This window comes from Lissotriton helveticus, chromosome 1_1, assembly GCF_964261635.1.
Source record: "Lissotriton helveticus chromosome 1_1, aLisHel1.1, whole genome shotgun sequence".
NCBI classification, from domain to species: domain Eukaryota; kingdom Metazoa; phylum Chordata; class Amphibia; order Caudata; family Salamandridae; genus Lissotriton; species Lissotriton helveticus.
This window is the reverse complement of record NC_136057.1, coordinates 1,422,476,524-1,422,489,946: the sequence shown is the minus strand read 5'-3', so window position 1 is coordinate 1,422,489,946 and position 13,423 is coordinate 1,422,476,524.

Here is a 13,423-nt window from a genome sequence, read left to right as displayed (position 1 = left end):
AATTCCGATCTAAAAAGGGGTCAAGAATTTCATTACAATCCCCTGCAAGGATAAAGTTATCATCGTAACATTGTGTGATTTGTTGGGTCAGGGAGGTCCAAAAGGATGAGTCACTGATTGTGGGTGCATAAATATTCAATAAAGAGACTGGAGCATCATCTACCACAAATTTAACAAATATCCATCTGCCAACTTAATCCGTACAATGTGATACGATTTGAACCGAAAGGGATTTGCGGAACAGAACAAGAACTCCATTACGTTTACCATCACCCGGGGAGAAGAGGACCTCACCCACCCAACCCCTTTTTAATTTTGCAGATTCTTCAGCTGTCAAATGAGACTCCTGTACACATGCGATATCCGATCCCAATTTAGATAGATGAGCCAAAACTCTTTGTCTTTTAATAGGTGAATGTAAACCTCTGACATTCCACGATATGATTTTTAAAGGCATAAATTAAACCTAGAAGTATATATTGAATAACAATTAAAACAGAACCTTGAACGGGTTACAACATGTCTAACAACAAACCAACTGTATGGAGAATGAAGCAACTGAGATGGAAAAGAGAAGGAAGAGGAAAAGGAAGTACAGTGGATAGACAACATCTGGAAAGGAAAGGTGGAAGGACATTGAAATGGAGTTCTCAGAGTAAAGGGGAGGTAGAAGAGATAGAATGCAAGACAAAAGATTTAAAATGTTAATACGACTAAAGACTTACAAATAATCCAAGACATACGGAAAGTGGGAGGGTGTGAGGCCACATGGAACGGCGACGTGTCCAGAACCCAAGCGGGAAGGCGGGAGGGAGAACAGAACCAGACATACGGTGGAACATGAGGAAAAGATGTGACGCAAAGACATAGCCTGTAAGGAGAAAAAAGGAGGCTAATTATAAGATGGAAACAATATTAATGAAAACTTGCATTATTGTTACATGTCAACATGTTGGCAAGCCAATAATAGATCAAAAGCACATAACAAAACAAAGGCATTTCAGATTCCGCAACATCTATTTAGTGCGTGATGAGGAAGTATCCATAGAATCAGCCTGATCAGATTAGAGGAAACTTTTCAATTTTACAGGGTCTTCATAGGTATTAGTTTTGTTGTTGATGGTCACTTTAAATAGGCTGGGGTGAAAAAGGCCATGTCGTGCACCTATTGAACGGAGCTGTGGTCTCAGTGCTAGAAATTCCTTGCGTCGATCTGCAGTTGATTTTGCATAATCTTGAGAGAAAAATAAGGAATTCCCTGACCAGGTAATACGATTCATAGCCCTAGCTACAGATACAATTTTGAGCAAGTCAGTGTACTCCAGAAAATATAAGATCACTCTCCTCGGTTTTCTTACTACAGAAGAAGATGACAGATGTGATGTCGGACCCAACCGATGTGCCCTTTGAATATTGAGGAAAGTGTCGTCTGGCAACTTGAGGATCTTTGGGATAAAGGATTTAAAGAAGACAATTGTGTGCGACCCCTACGTTCCTTCAGGCAGACCGTAAATGCGAAGATTATTTCTCCTATTCCTATTTTCCAAATTTTCGATGTGTTTATGTAGCGCTGAGACCTGGGACCATAAGGAGTCTACTTTGGAGGTAGAAGAATTTAAGGAGTCAACATTTTATTCCAGAGCTGTGACACGTTCTTCTATGTTTGACCATCTATCAGTGAGGATTTGCAAGTTGGAGTTGGTTTCTTCAATGAACGGACGCAAAGCCTGAATTTCTTCTAGTAGCAGGTCCATTGTGACTGAAGTAGTTTGTTTAGGGGGAGAACACACCTTTAGGCGAAGTGCTTGTGGAGACCTCCATGAAGAAACAACTGTAGCGAGAACTGGTGCGAATTGCGAATCCATGATTTGAAGACTTAAGTTGAGAGAGGTCTTTAGTTAATCTTCCCATACATTAAAACAAAGTTGTAGATGAAAATCCAATGAAAGTAAATAAGCAACTTGCAATATTTCAGTATTTAGCTCTGTAGTAAAAAACAGCTAGATATGTAAGCGGCAAGATGCTACAGATGGAGTGCATCCAAACACAATGGTCATGACTTCATGAACACGCCTCAGTTGATATCACAAAAAAATAGTAAGAGGAATCATAAAGGTGCAAACTGCACTAAAGTATCCAGGAAAGGTTCACATGAGTTGTATGAAGCCAGCTTTATTTAATGAAGAGAGGCAGAGAAAGATATTGCAACAGTATAACCGTCATTTGCTTCAGCACATCATGTGCAAGGAGGAAAAAGTCATCTTATACATTAAAAAGTATGACGCCCTGGCTGTAAAAGGAGAAAGGCTCCAATAATGCAAAAATGCTTGTAATGTGGAAGAGAAGAGAAATAAATAAATAAATCCCACTGAGGTGATTTTATTAGCACAGCTTCACAAAATGGCGGCTATTGAATGAGTGGGTCGCCTCACAGCGTGGAAACAGAGCAACATGTAACTGCAGGTCTCATAATGCAATGTGACCGTCTTTGCAGTATTATGGGATGTCCAGCATTCATGTGCGGCGTTATGGGGTTTTGAGCGTTCACCGGCGTTAAAACATCTCAGCTGGCAAACTGGACGTAATCAATCTGCGAGAGCGCGCAAAATGGCGGTCGCTACCGAGATGAAGTCGTCCCACAGCCCGCAAGCAAAAGTCAAAAGAAAAGTGCCTATGAGTCTCCAGTCAGCACAGAAAGTGATTCCCTCGGCGCCTCACATCTTTAGACAATTGGTCTTCCGTCAGCGCGCCAAAACCTGCAGGATTCACCGCATTCGGGCCGCCTCCGCTCCCGTCGACCGGGAGAGCTACGGGTCCGCCGTCATCACCATCGGGCGCTAGCCACGCCCACCTAGCGATGACATCTTGATATTCTCCAATATCCTCGAGGAGCACTCCATGATACTCGGAGCAATGCTTCAACATCTGGCAGACTGCTGATTGACGCTCAATCACCAAAAGTGCTTGTTCTACGAAGATTCAATAGAGATCTTCGAGTACATCTTCTCAAGGGAAGGGTTGCACGTTGACCCAATTAAAGTAGTGAAGGCAATAAGGTAAGCGTCCGTCCCACGCAATGCCACTGAAGCGTGAAGTTTCCGGGCATGACCACTGATTGTGGTAGATTCATCCTGAACTTGGCAACTCTATTTGAGCCACTGTAGACATTGACAAGAGCAGGCACACAGTGGAATTGGGACAATTGAGCTAACGTAGCCTTCTGCCAAGTCAAAGGGGCACTGCTGGCAGATGCCAACATGGCCTACTACAATCCAAAGTACCAGACAGAGCTTATGCTTAACACAATTCCAGTTGGGCTAGGAGTTGTGCTGCTACAGGAGAAGAGTGAAGGGTCCTGGGTCCCCATTGCATACGCCAGCAGGAGCACTGTCAGGCAAGGAGACCAGGTATGCGCAAATCGAGCGCAAGTCATTGGCTATCAGTTGGGCCTGCCTCCATTTTCATCTATACCTCTATGGGCAACTGTTCCAGGTCATCACTGACCATAAGCCTCTGGTTACACTGTGGGCAGGGAAATCTCTGCACACCCTACCCCTCATCAACTGGTGGGCAGTGCTGCTGCAACCATACAAGTTTGACTTACTGTATCACCCAGGGCTCAACAACCTGGACGATTATTTGTTTCCACAACCGAAAGGAGAGCCTGGACCAGAGATGGCCGAAGAGGATGAAGGGGTGGAAGAATTTGTGTGAATGGTGGTCCACGAGGTGTGTTCGAGGGCGCTGTCTATTGCAGAAATCATGGAAGTGACCCTTCCTTATGCAAGCCTCTCAAAGGCCAAAGAAGCCCTCTTGAGGAAGCAATGGCATAATATCCTGGATGGATCCAAATCGCTGGAAGAGGGTGACCAGAGGACGATGAGCTAGCTCTGGTTTTTAAGAGATGAACTGAACACCAGCAGTGAAGGCCTGCTAATCAGGGGACGGCAACTTGTAATACCATAGAGCCTCCAAGCTAGGATTGTCGATTTAGCTCTTCAGGGCTACCAAGGAGTGGTAAAGACTAAGGCAAGACTGAGAGACAAGGTGTGGTTCCCCGGCATGGACACCTTGGTAGGCGAAAAGGTGTGGAGTTGCCAGTCATGTGCGATTATAAGCGGAGACCCAGCACCAATCGTCGCAGAGGAGCCACATCTGCAACTGTGGTCCTGGGTCAGCATGGACTTTGGGAGATTCCCGGATAGATGATTTTTGGCAGTGATAAAAGACAGCCACACCTAGTTTCCAGTGGTTGAAATCCTACAGTCCACTGCATTTTTCAAAGTAAAGCCCACCCTGGAGAAAGTATTTGCTATGCAGGGACTACCGGATAAAGTGAAAACAGACAACGGACCGCCATTCCAGGGACCAGAATCCAAAGATTATACGAGGTCACTGAACATTAACCACTGGAAAGTGACCCCTCAGTGGCCTCAGGCCAGGTGGGGAGGTAGAGCACTTCATGCAAACACTGAGAAGGTTGTTCTGAATAGGATGGACAACTATGAAAGCATGGAGTGTAGCCTCCACAGGTTTCTACGACCATACCGACATAAACCCCAGAGCATGACAAACTGTGCACCAATGGAATTGAAGCAAAGGGCCACCCGAGAATGAATTCCAACTGGGCTTCAGTGGCAACCTGCAGTACTGGATGTACAGGCCACACAAATACAAGGGCCACTCTGGCCCGTCGAGCGATATCCCCCGATCCGGGGGACCTGGTCATCATGCGAGGCCATCACCTAGGAGTGAAGTTCCTCACACCGTTTGAGAGAGAGGTTTGGAAGGCTGTGGGAATCCAGGGACCATGGTTATTGTACAGCTGGGCCACATGACTGCAGCCTGCAACATGTCTGGTTTAAAAGAATGAAGTCCCCAGAAGGGGATGTACAGGAGAACCAGGAGGGAGATGAAGACGCCGTCACTCCTGACGCGGGGTTGCCTGACCACTACCCTGAAGGCACTCAGGACGATGCCCTCATGACCATCACATCCATCAGAAGGGCACACAGGATGACGCCCACATGACCATCGCACCCATCAGAAAGTCGCACTGGACAGCCCCCTATTGTTGCTTCACTGGCTGGGGGGGGCGAGATGGAGAAAATCAAAGCCAGAGGTATGGTCTTCGCCCCACCCTGCACCCAGTCGGAGACTAAGAAATTACATGTGTACTGAGTAGAATGTAAGTGTTTTGCGTTAATAAAAGTTGGAACAGATGTAGGGTGCCACCTGGCCTCTACAATACTATGTTGCACTGTTAGCATGGTGAGGGCCGGGTGCAGCACAAGGGCGTAAATAAAAGGAGGCGCGACCGCTCGAGGTTAGTCCTCTGAGTCTGCATCAAAGCAATACCAGGTGTCCTGCTGCAAACAATGGTACAGTTCACATCCCTCACACCCCACTGGCCCCTCATCCACATCCTGGTGCCACTGAGTATCACCAACATCGCCATCGACTTTTGAGGAGCAGGTAATGTACAGCGAGACCATTCTGTTCTGTCACCCACCTCCTTTGACTGTAATCAACACATTGCAATATATGCTGGCTACACACCTGCCATTTAAGTAACACAGCAGAGGAGAGACTGCTGCTAATTCTGGTTTGGGAATGAGCTTATTAAATGTCCTCCATCCTACCATTGATCCACCCATTCATCCGTTTGCTTATTTACATGAGCACAGGCTATGGAATGCTCATGCTCTCTCAGAATGTTGCATTCTTGTAACTTGACACAATGCTTCAAAGCAGGAGCTCTTCTGAATGTGGTTCTTCAATAAAAGCATTGTCATTATCCTAAATAATTCATTAATTTCACATGCATTGTCACACCAAGTAATACATGGTACCTGCCAAGTAGTGCAGGGTACCTGCCCGAACAAAAGCCATTCCATTTGGGATTGCTGAAGGCTGGCATTTAGTTGAATGCCCACTATAGCACTGTCAATATTATGACTTTCATTTATTTTTAGCAAGAGTTGCCAATCTTATGGTAATAAAGAAGCATTATTTGTGTATACACACTTAGAAGCTGCTTGGGAACCTGCGCAGGGGGCAGCCCTGGTCATCTAATTCTAGTTACATCCCCTTTATTTATGGCAGGCCTGGCACAGACACTTCCACTGGGGTTTGAGAGACATTGGGAAGCACCTACTACTCCAGGCGCCACAGCCAATCATATGGCCCGTTTAATAACTATGAATCTTTTACCAGCTCCCCTTTTAGTGTCGTTTCTAGATTATTTGAGAATTGGCTGCAAGTTGGTGGGTGCTGTTTCTGCTCTCTGCTACAGTTCAATCATTAAAGTATTGTAACAGATGGGGTTGTCTTGGTAATTTATCTTTATACAAATCAATTATGGATACCCTATGGAAGTGGTCACTGCTTTAGTCAAAAACATTTGTTTCATTTCAGAGGTTTGCCTAAATTGACCGGGTGTTTTCTTGGGAAGTATGGCGTGTATGGGGAAACGTTCCTAGTAGTTTGTGATTCTTTCTTTTCGTCGCTTGAAACCCATTTTCTTTCTTGTGCTGGACGGGTTGCTTGACTGGTTGACAGGTGACGCTGAACACCGGATGGGCTTCAAATAGCGGGTGCAGCCGTGAGTGTTGTTTCACTTTTGCCGTATCTGCACAGGTGGAGATGGGTTTATGGTTTAGATGGCATGTGCCCTTGTAAATATTGATTCGTGATTTGCAAACCTCAATTGGTGTTTCAAACAGTGTGTGAGCAGATAAACATGGTTGTATTTTAGACACAGAACTGGTTTGGGGTGGCTTCCTTTTTCAGGTGATCACCGAAAAGAGACACAAGGACCTCACCTAAAGTACCCAGCAAACTCCGAACAACAGTGACTTCAGCCCCAACCTTTACCCCCACCATCTATCAAAATGCCAGTGCCACAGAAAGAATGATTCCTCTCTCAACAAAGAGATCTAAGGGAATTTCTATGGGAGCCATGTCTACTTCAGCCATACTTTACTGTCTAGGTCTCCTCCCTCCTGCTTCAGGGATGCAAGCAATTACACTCCCACTGTCTTGAAAAATCACCTCACCCCCATCTTATGCACAGGAACAGGCAGGGGTTTAGGGGAGCTTTATAAATGGAACCCACAGGCCTCCATTACTGTGCTTCACTTATACATACAATGCATATACCAGACTGGCCGCAATCACACACAACATACACATGGGATGTTAGCGCTAGGCATAGTTTGTATCAGTGGTTGCTCCTCTGTGTCATAGAAAAAACAAATACAACCAGGAATACATTTAACTGCGCCTTGGCAAGATGCTCTCCGCCAGTGTCAAACAACTGATTTTTTTAGGGAGTGAAACTCCATTTAATGCAGAATAGTTTGGGAAGATCATTAAACTAGACTTTCAGAAAATATCTTCCTAAAGAAGGCATCGGCACCACCTCCCCTTCTGTAGTTTACAGGCCCTGCACCAAGCTTTGGAGAATCCTATGTTTTAAAGGGATGACCTAAGCATGGCACACAGAAGGCTCTGGTTCTTAAAGTTAAAATGATGTGTACACTTAGACTTTCATGTTTAAGATGCCTGCCCCAGAAACTGTATGTAATGTTGTCTATTTCGCCAGCTTATATCTTCGGATTGCTGGCTATCTCAGAAAGCCTCCCACAATACTCCTAAAATCTTGCATGAAAAATGTACCTTGACTTCCTTCTGCTTGATCCCTCTCCTTTCTTTCTTCAGTGACCCTCTTTTTACCTTTCATCATCTGAATACTTTCTATTTCTGAGTACAGCCTCCTTTCAGTCTCAATCCTGTCTGCCTTAATCTCTCTTATTGCAATTGGCTAACACCTCATTTCATAGATCACAATCTCTCCTTCTTTAAAATCATATCCCTCCAACCTAATAATGTCTAATCTAGATGAGGATATCTATGTCACCAACCAATCACCTGAAACCATCTAGCCCTCACTTATGATCACACCTAATTGGTAATAATATGATCCATCACAAGGTAACTTGAGTAAATTCATATAATTTTCTGTTGGGCACACATCACAATAATCAACAATAGCCACTGGATTAACCACTAACCTTGGGTTCCAGAGTAGTATGCTACTCGCAGTACAGCGGCTTCAATGCCTCGTAAGAGGTAGTAAGCGCTATATAAATACAATTATTAGGGCTGAGAGTTTGTCCTCCTGAGAATTTCTTTTTTGTTCAATGGCCATTCCGTGCACATACAAGCACAATTGTTTCCTAAATGTTTTTAATGAAATGTCTTCCAGGTGGTCCTAAAGGAGAACTAATTGGTTTTGATTACAAGTTGCATGGTACTGGTGGAGGGGTGGAAAATGTCTGCCGGAGTAGTGTGAGGTGGTGGAACCCAGAGAAGAAGGGAAGATGTCGCTTGATAGAGGGAACTTTACATCATGTGCTTCAGAACATGGTCAGGTTTGAGCAGGATACTGAGGCCAGTGTGTACTGCAGCCCATCCCTAAGATGATGGCACCAGCCGACATTTCTGGCTGGTAAGATTGGTTCTGGTGTTCTTGCCCCCACGAAACTCAGGTGCAGGAACACTGGCCATTCTGCAATTGTGATTCATGGAATTCCATAGGTTAATTCTGCTCTACATAACTTGTAATAGGAGCTTAGAAATAATTTAGAAAAAAATAAAGTACTTCCAATATTTTATGGCTAGTCTACCCTTACGAGTGTTGCTGCTCCATTCCTTTATTTTCTTCCTGTCTATTTATCCCCATTTCTTTATTTCCTGCTGTTGTCTTTTTCTCTCCATACATTGTGTTTGTTTCCTATTTATCTCTCTGTTGGACCCGGCCTCGTGGCGTGGTCCTACCCCTCCCACATGGCGGGCCCAGGACGACATCGGCCCTCCATCGACATGCTGTCGCCCTCCGGACACCACCCTCAACGAACCCTCGACGAGAGCAGCCCCCCTGGCAACCTACGGCTCTCCCCCCTGGGACCTCGGCGGACCCTGCTCTCGCCAACCCCGCCGGTCCGGCGACCATGCCAGGCCGCCATTTCCAGCCCAACTCCATCTTGGGCCTCTCACGTCCCGAGCACGTGGCCGCAGCCGCCCCTGGCCCCGGCCCCAGCGCAGCCCCGACATCGAGGCACCAAGATCCTCCCAGGTGGTAGAGTAGGCACTTGGCGGATCCCGGAGGAGGGGAGTTTCGATGGCCCCCCCAGCCATCCCCGGACGCCTGGTATCGATCGCTCTCCAGCCTCCCTGGGCGCGGGCTCCACCCCCCTGCTGGGTGTCTGGACACCTTCATCCCGGCCCCTCTGACCCCCAGGCGCGAGGGTCCGGACATCAAAGGCCTCCAGTCCTATATCTGGGCCAGCCCTGGATTAGGACTCTAGTTGTATCTTGGAGTCGAAGCCCTGCTGACCTCGTCGCGGCTGATCCTGATCCGAACTCTTGCACCTGGAACCTTCGAGGCCCTGCTGACGCTGTCACGGCCTGACCAAGCTGAAACACCTTCGAGGCCCTGCTGACGCTGTCGCGGCCTGACCGAGCTTAAACACCTTCGAGGCCCTGCTGACGCTGTCGCGGCCTGACCGAGCTGAACCACCTTCGAGGCCCTGCTGACGCTGTCGCGGCCTGATCACGCTGAACTATCTCAAGGCCCTGCTGACGCTGTCGCGGCCCGACCCCTTGAACTATCCACGCACCAGTTGGTACTAAGACTGTCCCGCTACCCCCTTATTCCCGAAACCAAGACTTTACGGATCCCTCGATCCCAGTGTTATGCTACTACGAGAACGTTCCTTCATTGCTTATATAAAGATTCTTGAGAGTATCCCTTCGTGTGGTGTCCGTCTGTGGTAGTGTGATTGCTCCGTTGTTACGATTGTAGGAGAGGAGCCTCGCCAAGGAGGCCTCCCTACGGTGCTCGGCCTATCCCCTACAGAGAGGTGGGTCTCGGGGTGGGCAGTCAGACATCTTCTGTCTCCCCTGGGATCGCCTTTCTAACATTGGTGGCGAGCGACGGGAGCCGAACCACGCGAATCGTACAACGAGCAACTCGCCGCTACTAACAGAGACCCACAACCACGATGACTACTAAGGAAGCCGGAACGAACACAGAATTCCAGAAAGAACTATTAGAGGAATACACCCATAAAGAACTCAAACAATTTTGCAAAGCCTTGGGTATCGCTACCACCGGACTAAGCACCAAAGAAGATTTTAAAGAAGCGCTGCAAACATGGGTGGAGACCGGAGCGACTCCACCCCAAACCCATGATGACATTGTCCTGGAAGTACCCCCGAGTACAGTCATCGCCCCAGTAAAAGAAAACACCGCCAACAGAGAACCGGGCCTCTCCCACGAAGACGCCCGGGAGCGAGAGAGAAACCGAGTCCACGAACTAGAGCTCGCCCGACTCCGGCTGGATGGGGAACTCCAGTTGGCCGAAAAGAATATGGCCATTGAGCAACTACGATTACAGGGAGATCTGGAGGAGAGGCGGAGGCAAAGAGAATTGGAAGAAAAAAAACTCACGTACGAACACGAGCGTGGCCTCAAAGAACTAGAGATCAAAGCCAAGAGCGAAGAGGCTGGCACCGCGGTAAACCAGGACCCCCCACCTCCTGCCGACCCGAAGGTCCACATCCCCAAGGATATCGTCAAGGAATACTACAAGAATGACGATATCCAGCAATGGTTCAAGGCATACGAAGTGGCCATGACCGCGCATCGCATCCCGCGAAAAGATTGGGGTGCCGGCTTATGGGGGAGGTTTGTCAGCGAAGGAAGAGACACCCTGCTGGAGCTGGCCGAGGACGTGATGTCCTCCTATGATCACATGAAGGACGCCCTGCTCACCCGGTATGGCCTCACCCCCGAGATGTACCGACAGAGGTTCAGAGACTGCAAAAAGATCCCCGGTACCACGTGGGTGGAGTACGTAAACTTTTATTTATAGCCGGGCCCTGGAAGGATGGATCAAGGGCAGCAAGGTGTCCACCTACGAACAGCTGTTCGACCTCATTGTTTGGGAGCACCTCTCCAACAACTGTTTTGTCGAGCTCAGACAGCATCTACTCGACATCAAGCTGACCGAGCCCCGGAAACTCGCCGTCGAGGCCGATCGATGGGTGAGCACCCGGGTCCCCCGGACCCCGATCGGAGAAACAGGATGGAACGGCCAGGGGCACCCCTGCCAGCGTGGCGGCGGAGGAGGAGGGCCGAACAGGAGCCGAGACTTCCCGTCGGCCTCGGCCCGGAGCCCGCCTCAGGGGGCCCCCCAGAATAACACTTCGCCATCCCTGACCAGAAGGGGGCCCCCTCCAGCACGGCCGGGGCCCCGCCCGAACATTACTTGCCACAGATGCCAGCGGCCCGGTCACTATGCCAGTGACCCCCTCTGCCCCATGAACCAGCGTCCCGGCACCACCGGGCCTCCGACCCGCCAGTTCGCCGCCGCAGCCCTGGGGGAAGGCGAAGAAGAAGACGAAGAGGCCTACAATGAGGATCAGACTGAGTAGGAGCCGGCCGCCATGGCCCTAGCCTGTCTGGGCGACAGAGACATGGTCCCCCGGGCCCCGCTACCGAGCAACACCCAAAAATACCGTCAGTGGGTCCACATTAATGGACGACGGACCGAAGCACTCCGAGACACGGGAGCCAGCGTGACGGCCGTCCGCTGCCACCTGGTGACCCCCGAACAGATCATACCAAATGTGCGATGCCCCGTGAGGACCGCCGACAAATCCGAAACCCTGTGTCAGATGGCCCGAATCCCCTTCGAGTGGGGGGGGGGTGTCGGGCATCCTCAAGGTGACGTCCGGGACGACGCCCCCGTAGACTGCCTCCTCGGAAACGACCTCAAGAGCTCTCCCTGGGCCCAAGTCGAGCGGAGAGAACATCTAGGAATGATGGGACTACCAGAGTGGGTCTGCGCGACGACCCGATCTATGGCAGCCCGAGCCCCGGCGGCGACCGAGGCCGCCCCGACCGAAGAGCCGGAGTGGCCCGCGCCACCACCACCCGCCGTCAATGAAGAATCCGACCCCGAGCCCAGGCCATCGGAGCCCGACCACGAAGACAGCACCGAACTCAGCGACATCCCCGAACTAGCCCAGTGGCGCCAAGAGGGTGGCCCCACCCGAGAACAATTCCGGCAGGAGCAGAAGGTCTGCCCCTCCCTCGAGGGGACCCGGCAGCAAGCAGCAACCCAAGCTGCCGGGGACACCTCGGGGTCCCACTGGGTCTACTGGGACCACGGCCTCCTGTACAGCGAACAGAAAATTGCCGAACTGGGGGCCAGCCGAGTGTTGGTGGTCCCCCTACGATTCCGAGACTTCCTCCTGAACCTGGCACACGACGTGCCCCTCGCCGGGCACCTGGGGCAGGACAAAACTTACAGCCGCCTGGTGACCCATTTCTACTGGCCGAAGATGCGCAACGATGTGCACCACCACTGCCGCACCTGCCCGACCTGTCAACCCATCGGAACGAGCAGGGGGAAGGTGAAGGCCCCGCTCCAACCTTTTCCAGTAGTGACCACCCCCTTCGAGCGAGTGGGGATCGACATCGTGGGGCCCCTGGACCCCCGAACATCGCAAGGGCATCGCTTCATCCTCGTCCTGGTGGACCATGCCACCCGCTATCCCGAAGCCATCCCCCTCCGAACAATAACGGCTCCCGTAGTAGGCCGAGCGCTGATGGAGATCTTCTCTAGAGTAGGGTTTCCCCGAGAGGTCATGAGTGACCGGGGCACAAACTTTATATCAAAGTATATGCGGTCCCTGTGGCAACAATGTGGGGTCACGTATAAGTTCACCACCCCGTATCACCCCCAAGGGAATGGACTTGTGGAGCGGTTTAACCGAACACTCAAGGAGATGATCCAAGGCCTAGAAGAGCCCCTCCGCCGCAAATGGGACGTCCTGCTGCCCTGCCTCCTGTTCGCCTATCGGGAGGTACCACAGAAATCCCTGGGGTTCAGCCCCTTTGAACTCTTGTACGGGCACCCTGTCCGAGGTCCCCTCAGCCTGGTCAGAGAAGGCTGGGAAACTACAGTCCAAGACGCACCGCCGGATGTCTACTGGTACCTCCTGACCCTCCGAAGCCAGACTCGGAAGTTCCGGGCCCTTACCGAGGCCAACCTTGAGGCCAGTCAGGAGGAAATGAAACACTGGTATGACCTGAACGCCTCGTCCATCGAGTTCGAGCCGGGCCAGCAGGTCTGGGTAATGTCCCCGGTCGAACCTTGTGCTCTCCAGGACAAATGGACGGGCCCCTTCCAAGTGATCGAGCGCAAGAGCCCCGTCACCTATCTGGTGGACATGGAATCACCCCGAAACCCCCTCCGGGTTCTGCACGCCAACCGGCTTAAGCCTCACTTTACCCGCACGGAACTGAGCCTGCTGCTAGCGACGGATGACGGGGCCGAAGACGACTCCG